Raw genomic sequence first — 10,971 nt, 5'->3', positions numbered from 1 at the left:
AGGACACATTCCATCTTCCGGACTGCGTCCAATCTCCAGGCCCACACGAAGGCCCTCTGAAATGGTCCAGCAATCTAGAAAGTGTCTGCAAACATCGATAAGGCGGTGCGAGGAGCATCTCCGGACTGAGACATGGAGTGTGGCAACAACTGAATCAGGAAAATGGAGGGAGAAGGTGGGGAATCTCAGAAAACAAACGACCATTGTGTCGACCTGCTCAACAGATTGTGTTTACCAGATCAGTCAGTGGCTGACATTGTCACCGCCTCAACCCGACCGTGTTTGATGGCAAATGGGAGGGTTTCAGATCCGCGCTCTGGTCGCTCAGTGTGACCCGCCCTGATTTGCACGGATTTCCTTCCTGTGTCAAAGGCTCTATGAGTGGGTTCCATCGGCAGCGGCGTCCACATTCTGTCACATTGGCTGGAGCGAGGCAGGGAGCTGAAGGCAGCAACCATGCGGACGCTGTGCTTTTTCTGAACTCTGGCAGTGGCTGGGCTGTAAATTCAGACGGCAAGTCTGCCCCGCCAGCGGGTGTGATGTGGTCTCTGGGGGTCACATTAAAGAGTCATTGGTTAAAGTTGAATTCCTGCTCTTTTACAGCTGGAGAGAGTCAGACTCTGACTCAACCTGCGACCGTGTCGGTGAATCCAGGAGACACGGCCACATTGAAATGTAGCATCGATATAAAGGATGGCAATTATGTTCATTGGTTTAAGCATTCACCGGGAATAAATCCTCAGCGGGTCCTCCATTACTCAAGTTCACAAGTTCATAGAAACATAGTAAAATAGGTGCAGGAGGAGGCCATTGGGCCCTTTGAGCCAGCACCGCCATTCAATGTGATCATCGCTGATCATCTAAAATCAGTGCAGATGTTATAGGAGTTGAATTAGGCCATTCGGTCCATCGAGTCCACTACGCCATTCAATTATGGCTGACCTCTGCCTCTTAATCCCATTTTCCTAATCGCATTTTCCTGCCTTCTCCTCGCAACCTTTCACTCCAGTTCTAATGAAGAATGTGCCTATATTCGCCTTAAAAATATGAATTGAATTGGCCTCTGTAGCCTTCTGTGAAGGAATCCCACAGATTCACCACCCTCTGATTTTTCACCCTCAGAAATTTCTCCTCATCTCCTTCCTAAAACTTCCTTTAATTCTGAGCCTATGACCTCTAGTTCTAGACTCTCTTACTAATGGAAACATCCTCTCCACATCCACTCTATCCAAGTAAAGCCTTTCACTATTCTACGTTTCAATGAGGTCCCCCCTCAAACTTCAAAACTCCAGCGAGTAGAGGCCCAGTGCTGTCAAACGCTCGACATATGCTAACCCACTCATTCCTGGAATCATTTTTGTAAACCTCCTCTGGACCCTCTCCAGAGCCTGCAGATCCATCCTCAGATATGGGGTCCAGATTTGCTCACAGTACTCCAAATGCGGCCTGACCATTACATCTCTGTGTTTTTTTTTGTATTCCTGTCCTCTTGATATAAATGCTAGCATTGAATTTGCTTTCCTTACTACCGATTCGACTTCCAATTAACTTTTTGGGAGTCCTGAACCAGCACTCATAAGTCCCATTTGCACCCCCCATTACTGGATTCTCTGGATCGAGCTGATGGATGTTCGGACCAGGACCAAGTGTCTGGGAAATCCTTTCGACTCGGTCCTGATGCAGTATCCGGATCGGAGGAATTGCTTCCTCAATTCTCACCGCAGATACTGCTTGCCTCGCCCATTTCAACCAGCAGTTTTATTTTGCTGCTGATTAGATTTTTTAAATATCTATCTACACACACACTCACTAACCCACACACTCCCACTACCCCTCCCCCTATCCTCTCAGTTTTCGCTGTTAACGAGGACATGGATTAAATGTTAACACAGAAACGCTGATTATCGTCGGGTTCCGCTGATATCAATTATGTGTAAATCATTTAGCATCTAATAATTTGCTATTTATTAGTGAAGTGTTTTCTCGTCCATTGGTGTTGACCCTTCTTTCTGCTACTAAATGTGGTTACTGCAAGATGTTAAAACTTCTGTCAATTTAAGGCTACGTGTTCGCTGGAGGCCAAACAGTAATAAGTTTCAGCCCAGTTGCCGGGAGATTTTTTCTGCCATTTCTAAGCGTTAATGTGGTTAGCGATAGCTAAACACAACAATTGTTCACTCAGGTTGGGTTATTTCATTGCGTCCGACTAATGGTATTTTTGTATTGAAATGCTGATTACACTTGGTCCCGCTCTTGTTCACTCGGTGCTACTTGCTGTCGAATGTTATTACCACAGTTAATGAGAATAAAAAACCCCACAAATGCTAGAAATATCAAATCAATGCTGCAAATGCTGCAAGCACGTGGAAAGCGAAACGATTGCCGTGTGAGGTTCGAGACTCTACGACCCCGACCTGAAACGTTAATTCTGTATCATTTTTAGCTGAGAAAGAACAATTTACTGCTTCTCCTGCTTTATCACAACATTTCTGTGAATTTTGCTTCAGCTTTTTACCATGCAATAAATGTTCTGTGTTGTTAATTTTGCACTGGCTGTTAATTAGTTTCTACTATTATGGTGAAAAGTGCTGGTTTATTCTTTGGTCTGTTGGAGTAACTAATGATGTCGTTTTATGTTCACATGAGCGGTGACTTTGCGATGCAATTATCACCTTCCTTAAAATACTTTTGCTGGTGTTTTGAACAGTTGATGTAGACTATCTGGAACTATTTTCCAAGGCTGAATGGAGAGCGGTGTTGAATTAATTTATGTGCTTAATTTGCAGTTTATGCCCTCAACAATACTTCTCTCGCCGTCCTGCTAGTTTTATTGTTGTATCTTTTCGTGGTCACCCTTTTCCACAGCCAACGGCCACAAACCATGGTCTCCACCTTTCCTCGATCACGGTTTAGTTTAGAGATCTGGCGCGGAAATGAGGTCCCTCGGGCCATCGATCCCCGCACAGTAACACTATCTTACACACACTAGGGACCAACAAACCTGTACGTCTTTGGAGTGTGGAAGGAAACTGAAGATCTCAGAGAAAACCCACGGGGAGCACATAGGAGCACATACAAACTCCGTACAGATAGCACCGTGATCAGGATCGAACCGGGTCTCTGGCGCTGTAAGTACTGAAAGGCAACAACTCTAGCACTGTGCCGCTTTGATTTGTGCTTCTCAAACCTTCCATTCATTTGTTGTGTGTACCCTTTTATACATCTAACCCCCCTCTTGCATGACTCTCTGATTCTCGACCCGAAATGTCACCTATCCCTTTTCTCGAGAGATGCTGCCTGACCCACGGAGTTCCCAGCATGTTGTATCTATTTCCAACACTATTAAACTGTTTGGTTAACAATGGCGGGAATATATTTATGACATTTTATAATGTGAGTTTTTAAAGAGGTCTTGTATCAATTTGCTCATGGACCAGAGCGACGTGAAGCCTTTCCTGGTACGCGCCCTTATTTTAGCAAACGCGGCAAAGGGCTGGGAATGCATCCCAGACGCAAGAATTACGCTAAGGAGCGGGCGATAACTCGTGTAGAAACATACCATCTATTAAGGGATTGGACACGCCAGATGCAGGAAACCGATGTTGGGAGAATCCAGAACCAGGGGTCACAATTTTTAGAATTAGGGATAGGCCATTTAGAACGGAGATGAGGAAAAACGTTTTCACCCAGAGTGTTGTGAATCTGTGGAACTCTGCGTCTCAGAAGGCAGTGGAGTGCAACTCTCTGGATGCTTTCAAGATGAGCTCTTAGCGATAGCGGAGTCACGAGATATGGCGAGAAGGCAGGAACGGGGTACTGATTGTGGATGCTCAGCCATGATCATATTGAATGGCGGTGCTGGCTCGAAGGACCGAATGGCCTGCTCTTACACCTATTGTCTATTGTCTAATATCTTGATTTTCACATTTTTGATATTTCGTTTTGTGAGCCTGTGCCTGCGATGCTGCTGCAAGGGAGGGTTTCGGCGTCCCTGTACCTACCTCCCCGTACTTTTGCACCTAGCAATAAACGCGACTTGAAATATCACCACTGGGTAAAATCAAATATTTGCATAAATGCCCAATCATCTCCTGGGCTGCCTCGTTTAAGAAGTTTCCGGTTGTTCCAGGGGAGTTTATAACCGAGCACTTCGAGTTTAGAATTTTAGAGATACTGCGCGGAAACGGGCTCTTCAACCGCCGACCCCGTGTCGACCAGTGATCCCCGCTCAGTAATACTATCCCACACGCGCTCTAGGGACAATTTACAATTTTTACCGAAGCCAATTGACCCTCAATCCTTAAACCTGATGTGAGGGGGAAACCGGAGCACCCGGAGAAAACCCACGCGGTCAGGGGGGGGGGGGGGGGGGGGGGGGGGGGCGTACAAACTCCGTACAGACAGACAGACTGGGTCTGTCCGTAACAGGGTCGAACCTAGGTCTCCGGCGCGGTAATGCACCAACTCGACCGCAGCGCCACCGTGCCGCCGACGAGTGTGTTATTCATTTCCTTAACTTTCGTGTCAGCTTTCCACCAAAAATCTTTTACTGGCTCACAGTCCGTCTTCAGTTTTTACCTCCCTCCCACCCTCGGGGTGAGGTGGGGCGAGGAAACAAGCCCTCGAGTTAATGAGAACCACGAATAAAATTTAAAAAACGGATCCCCAGGGAATAGGTGTAAGTCAAATTTGTAATGCTTCTGTCTTGACATGGTCTCCGTCAGCTGGAAGAAACGAGGCCCTGTCACTCATTCTGCCCCGCGTTTTTTAGGAGACAGCTCCCCCCCCCCCAAGAAACATGCCTTCTCTTGTTCCGTTGCAGCTCTGCAACTAACGCTGTGCCACCCAAATCTGCAAATTAATTTAAATTACATCATCTCTTATCCCTACAAATTTCAGTAAAAATTTTCTTTGTATTTTTTTTAACAACCCTTGGCGTCTCAGCATTATTTGAAAAGCTGAAAGGAGAAGCACAACTTTTAAAATACTAATGAAATGCTCAATAAAACGAGACCTCCTGTTTCTTCACACAATGTATTATTAACCAAGTGAGAGCCGACAGGCAGAAGAATACTGTTTAGTTTAGAGAAAGGCATTACATTTCATACAAATGTATATTATTTGATGGAAGCTATTTTAAAGGATGAAACTACATTCTGGCATGTCTGGGAGGGAGGAAGGACGTGGGAAAGGTTTTAAATGGGATGAATTCCAGATGTAATGGCTATTTCTTAACTTTCCAATGTCCAACTTTTGATCGCCATTACTACTCTGGGATGTAGAAGAGATATAGCTACTCGCAGATAGTAAAAACAAATCTTCCAGTTGTTATTTCTTGATTAATTGGTCCTTTATTGAAGGAGTACAAACAAGGAAGTGATTCTTATCAAGTATTTCTTATTCCAACACATTGTTACTTTTAATTCTTACTGTTTCATCCGTGTCATGTCAAGTCATGTGGTAAAAACTGTTGTCTCCACCATCCCTCGAGGCTAAACTGACTCCCAATCTCTGTGGCCACGCAAGCCTCCTCAGATACAGACGCGCTCTTCTATGTATCAAATTCCACCAACAAGCATACAAAAAAGATGAAACTAGAAATATCTAGACATGGCCGACACCAGACGTTTGAAGAAAAATGAAATGCTTACATTACAATTCAGCAACCAATTTATTTTATATACTATAGCAGATCACACGATAACAATTTACAGAATGAAAATCAAATACTTTATTCATGGCATGTGGTTTTGAGATTTAGGTTCTTCAGTAACTGATCACTAAACTGAGTTTGAGAGTTCTTTTCCCCCACTGACTGATTGACGGCCTATGTAAAATAATTCGTAAATTGTAGGTGGTCCACTGCTCTAAAGTGAAAAACAAAATGCAACTAGCCAATTCTTCTGCAAGATCTGAAATCAGGTTGTGATTTTGTATGTAGACTTGATCACGCAAGATATATTTGGGAAATAAATTGTAGGATTGCACATTTACATTGAAATCTCATTTCATAACGTTTCCTCTAGTTCAAACTGCAACTCAGTAAGCCTTGACCCTTGGTAAAATGGCTTGTGTTTTCAGTCAACGCAAATCCATTTCCCAATAGTGCAATGCTGTGAAGAAGACTTCATCATTCTTAGCAGCCACCTGCAGAAGTGGGAAGGTATACACCTGCGTAAGTGAACATGGAACAGCTTTGAGAATGCGAGCACAATCACAGGATTAAAGAGATACATTTTTGTACATCTGACTGTGGCAAAAACAAGGCATTGCAAAATTGTCTCATTGCAGAAAATGCTCAATTCAAGATTTTGAGTTCATTTGAAAACCTTCAAACGAAGCATTTATTCATGTATTTCCTATTCATTGTATGGCGTTCTATGATGTCGGAGTATTCACCAATTCAGGAGTGCAATTGCTTTTCAACAGTTTTCAGCTAAGAAGCTACTTCATTTTCACGTTCTATGTTCATGTAGCCGATTTGTCAACAAATACAAATCCCTTTCATTTCTTTCCAGTTGGTTTCAGCATAAAAACCAAGTTTCTTTGAAACGGCTCCAAAAGCCTGGGCTGCAGCTGCATAGGCTGCTATGATACGCAGCACATCGATCAGGAATGTCCTGGATTAGTTCCGCAGAGCCCAATGATTTATTTGGTGGTAGTTCATGAGCTACACCTGGTGTCACTACACATGGAGCATACACAGGGAGAGGCAAGTATGGGTGGGGGGTGGGGAACAAAAACTCTGGATCCCTGTTTCACACAACTAATAGAAAGGGAAACATGGATGAATCACGCTCAATGGATGAGTGGCCACATCTTGACATCTCGCAATAGAACGTGATGAAGATACTGTAATGGTTGCACATGGGAGAGGCGTCACCTTTGTGAAAGGTGAGGAAAAGGTTGAAAATTAAAAAAAGGAGCAACCATTTATGATTTACAGGAGTGACCCTTTCAAAGAGACAGACATCATGTCCAGCCAATATTTATCCTTATTTCTACATTCCATGCATTTCCATGACATAAGAGACCAGTTAAAGCATCAAGTTAACACCCGCTCAGACCAATTCCATTTCGTCAGTAATTTTTACTGTAACCTATTCTTTCCCCATTAGTTCAGTTTAGAGGTACAGCGAGGAAACAGGCTGTTTGGCCACCAAGTCCGCGCCGTCCAGCGACCCCCTCACACTAACACTATTCTACGCACACTAGCGGCAAGTTACAATTATACCAAGCCAATTAACCTACAAACCTGTACATCTTTGGAGTGTGGGAGGAAACCGGAGCACCATTTCCTCTCTCCATAGATGCTGCCTCACCCGCTGAGTTTCTCCAGCATTTTTTGTCTACCAGATTAAACGAATCTCACTTTCTTTGTACACGTTCCATACCTCTCCATTCCCCATATACTCAACTGCCTATGCGAAAGTTTCTTAAATGCCACTATTGTACTTATTTCCACACATCCCCTGGTAGTGCTTTCCAAGTACCTACCATTCTCAATGTGTACCTTGCTCATCTCCTTTAAACTTTCTCCTCTCATCTTAAAGCAATGCTCTCTAGTATTTGACTTTCTCACCTTGGGAAAAACATTCTGACTGTTTATGTTATCTATACCTTTCATAATTAAACAGTTCTATCAGGTTTCTATATCAGCCCCTAATGTTCCAGAGAAAACAATTCAACATTGTCCAGCACAAGGGATGGGGAATGTTTTCATGTTGGAAGACCGCATTAAGTAAGCTGTAATCTAATAAGGCCGCATCCAAGAAACTTCAATTAGATATACTTCAAACTGCACATTTTGTAAAAATCAAACTACTATGTACTCAAGAAAATGAAAACATTTTGTTAATTCTAAAGTTATCTAACCTTTTAATTACTTTGTTGTGACTGCTTTTTGTGGGAAAGCATTTGAATATTTGGTTGCAACATGGAGGTATGCAGTTTCAACTGATCTTCTAGGTGGGTATCCGTCATTTGTGACCTTAAGAGCGTATTGATTTGGATTAGGTAGGAGAATGTAGACTCACAGCAATAAGTGATTGAAAAGCAAGAAAGCATTTTTCGTGCATGTTGCCGAAGACGTGGGTATTCTATTGCATTTTTCCATATTTCAATCAGATCTTTCTTAGCATCAAATAAGGACTTTAAAATGTAATCTTCTGAGAGCTCAATCAATTCCATCTGTAGTTCTTTAGGAGCCTTGGAGACATCAACTAGGTGAGGTTGAAATGCTAATTTGAGTGTGATGTCATGATTCTCAAAGTCAGTGAACCTTTCATGGTATTCTTTAATTAATACGTCTATAACAGCTGCATATTCTTCAAATGATTCGCATGAATCCTCCTGCTCATCAATGACCTTCGTTAACTGGGAAAATGTGCATCCAAAATTTCATAAGAGTTTTGAAAAAAGATAGCTTTTACCTTGCAAAGAAACATTCAAGTCATTTTGCTTAGACATGATATCACACAAAAATGCAGTATTTCTATAGAAACCACCTTTCTGATTCTGTTCCTCATGAAATTAAACTACCTGTTCCCGCCAAGATTTAAAAAATTGCTAACACCTGTCCCTGCGATAGCCAACGCACTTTACAATGATACAGCAAATCCACACTGAATGCCTCATCGTGCAACTTTAGCATATATTACAAAACTGACGATGCCGTGTTCCATTTGCATGAACAATACTTATAACTTGTTGCAAAGTGTCACTTCAAATAGTAGATTTAGCACAGAGATTTTGCTGATGTAAGATACAGTGAAAAGAAATGAGAGCATCTGGATCTGGTAATACCTTTTTTTAATCTGTGCAATAAACCCTTCACGCTTTCCTGTCATGGGAGGTGCACTGTCTGTACATACACTCACTAAATTAAACAAATCCAGTCCAACTTCACGACATTTATCTTGAAAGTTGTTGAAGAAATCTATTCCTTGTGTTCTGCCCGTAAGAGTGCCCAAAGCGAGTAACTCTTCGTAGCAAAGAAAATTTTCTGTTATGGCCCGAAATTCTTCCGTTATGTTATGCGGTTGGGTCCCTCGGGTACTTCCATCCTGTGCGACGTGTCCACAGGCCAGCTGCTGCCTGATGTTCCCGCGGCCTGGCACCATCGCGTGTTCGATGTCATTCACGGGCTGGCTCACCGTCTATCTGAGCCAGGTTTGCCATGGTGGCCGCGAGGTTTATATGGCACAGGCTGCGGACTCAAGTCGGACCTGTGCCTGGAGCGTGCATTCCGTGCCAAACATCTAAGGTACATCGAAACGTCCGGGCGCTGGTTCAAAATGTTGCGGTGCCACGCTGCGGTTTAACCACGTGCACATCGTGGGGCCACTGCCTCAGTCCCGGGATGTTTCGCACCTGCTGACGGTGGGGGACAGACAAAGACTTGGTTTTACGCGGTGGCCGGAGGCCATCCCGCTAATGGACACTTCCGCCCAGTCGTGCACTCGTGGCTAATTGGGTGGCCCGCTTCGGGGTTCCTCTAGACATCACATCAAACCGGGGAGCCCAGTTCACTTCCGCGATGGCCCGCCTGCTGGGGACGCAGCTCAACCATTCGACAGCGTACCATCCCCAGTCCAATGGGTTGGTGGAGCGGTTCCACTGCCGTCTGAAGGACGCCCTGAAAACTTGCCTCGCGGGCCCTGACTGGATGGACGAGTTGCCATGGGTTCTGTTGGGGATTCGGACTGCCCCCAAGGAGGATTTGTCATCACCCTCGGTGGAACTGTGTATGGCGCTCCGCTCACTGTCCCCGGGGAGTTTGTCCAGGCCGATTACGGGTCCCGGTAACCGCCGTCATATGTGTTGGCGCACTTGCGGGAGAGGGTTGGAGCCCTGGCTTCCGTCCCGACGTCTCATGATGGGGTGGCCCCATCCCATGTGCCACCGGCACTGGTGGACTGTCCGTATGTCTTTCTGCGCCGTGACGCCCACAGGCCACCCTTGCAACGCCCTTTTGAAGGTCACTTTCGGGTGCTGCAGCATGGGCACACGAAATTCGTCTTGGACTTGGGAGACCAGCAGGAAACTGTATCCGTGGCTCGTTTAAAAACAGCCCATCTGGACCTGAGCGAGCCAGTACAGGTGGCTCAACCTCCCTGTCGCGGGCGCCCGTCGCCCCGGGTCCCCTTGAATTATTCCGGTCCGGGCAATTCCCCTGTGCGAGGGGACGTATCTACGCGATCTGGCCGTCTCATTCGGCGTCCCGTCCGTTTCGGTGCCTCTGGTTCTGGGGGGGTAATGTGGCGGCACCTGGTGGTAGGCCACGGGCAGAGTGAACCCTCGGCTCTGGAGGGAGGAGTTATGTGTCTCGGTGTGGGAGGCGCAGGTCACGGGGTTGACCCTTAGGGGTATTTAAGGTCGGGCAACACCCATGACCATTTGAGGAGTAGGGAGCTGTATCTTATCGATTAAAACACATCTCATGCACACACTTGTGTCTGCTTAGATTTTGGCTGGACTCCTGTGAGTCCCCTGTATAATACGTTCATTTTAAGATAAAAATATTAATAAAAATAAAAGGATTTGTTCTACAAAATTTGGATTCATTCAAAAGGCCGCTCTTAATGGGGTAGAAGGTCGCATGCGGCATTAAGGCCGCAGGTTCCCCACCCCTGGTCCAGCATCTCTCACAGCTAATACTCTTTAATCTAAGCAGCATCCTGATAAACATTTTCTGAATCCCCTCCAAAGCCTTCACATCCGTACCTGTAAAGGGACAATAAGAAATGCATGCAATATTTCAAATTCAGCCTAAACAAAGTTGTTGTGGGGCTGCACTTTAACACAAGGAACCCCAGATGCTGGTTTGCAAAAATAATGACACAATGTGCTGGAGTAACACAGTGACTCAGATAGCATCTCTGGAGAACATACTGTAGACGGGTGACGTTTTGGGTCAGGAGCTTTCTTCAGTGTTTGTGGTGGGGTGAGAGGGGAGAATGAAAGCTGGAA

The sequence above is a fragment of the Leucoraja erinacea genome, chromosome 29 (assembly GCF_028641065.1).
Source record: "Leucoraja erinacea ecotype New England chromosome 29, Leri_hhj_1, whole genome shotgun sequence".
In the NCBI taxonomy this organism is placed as follows: domain Eukaryota; kingdom Metazoa; phylum Chordata; class Chondrichthyes; order Rajiformes; family Rajidae; genus Leucoraja; species Leucoraja erinaceus.
The sequence above is the reverse complement of the archived record's forward strand: the minus strand, read 5'-3'. Positions refer to the sequence as shown.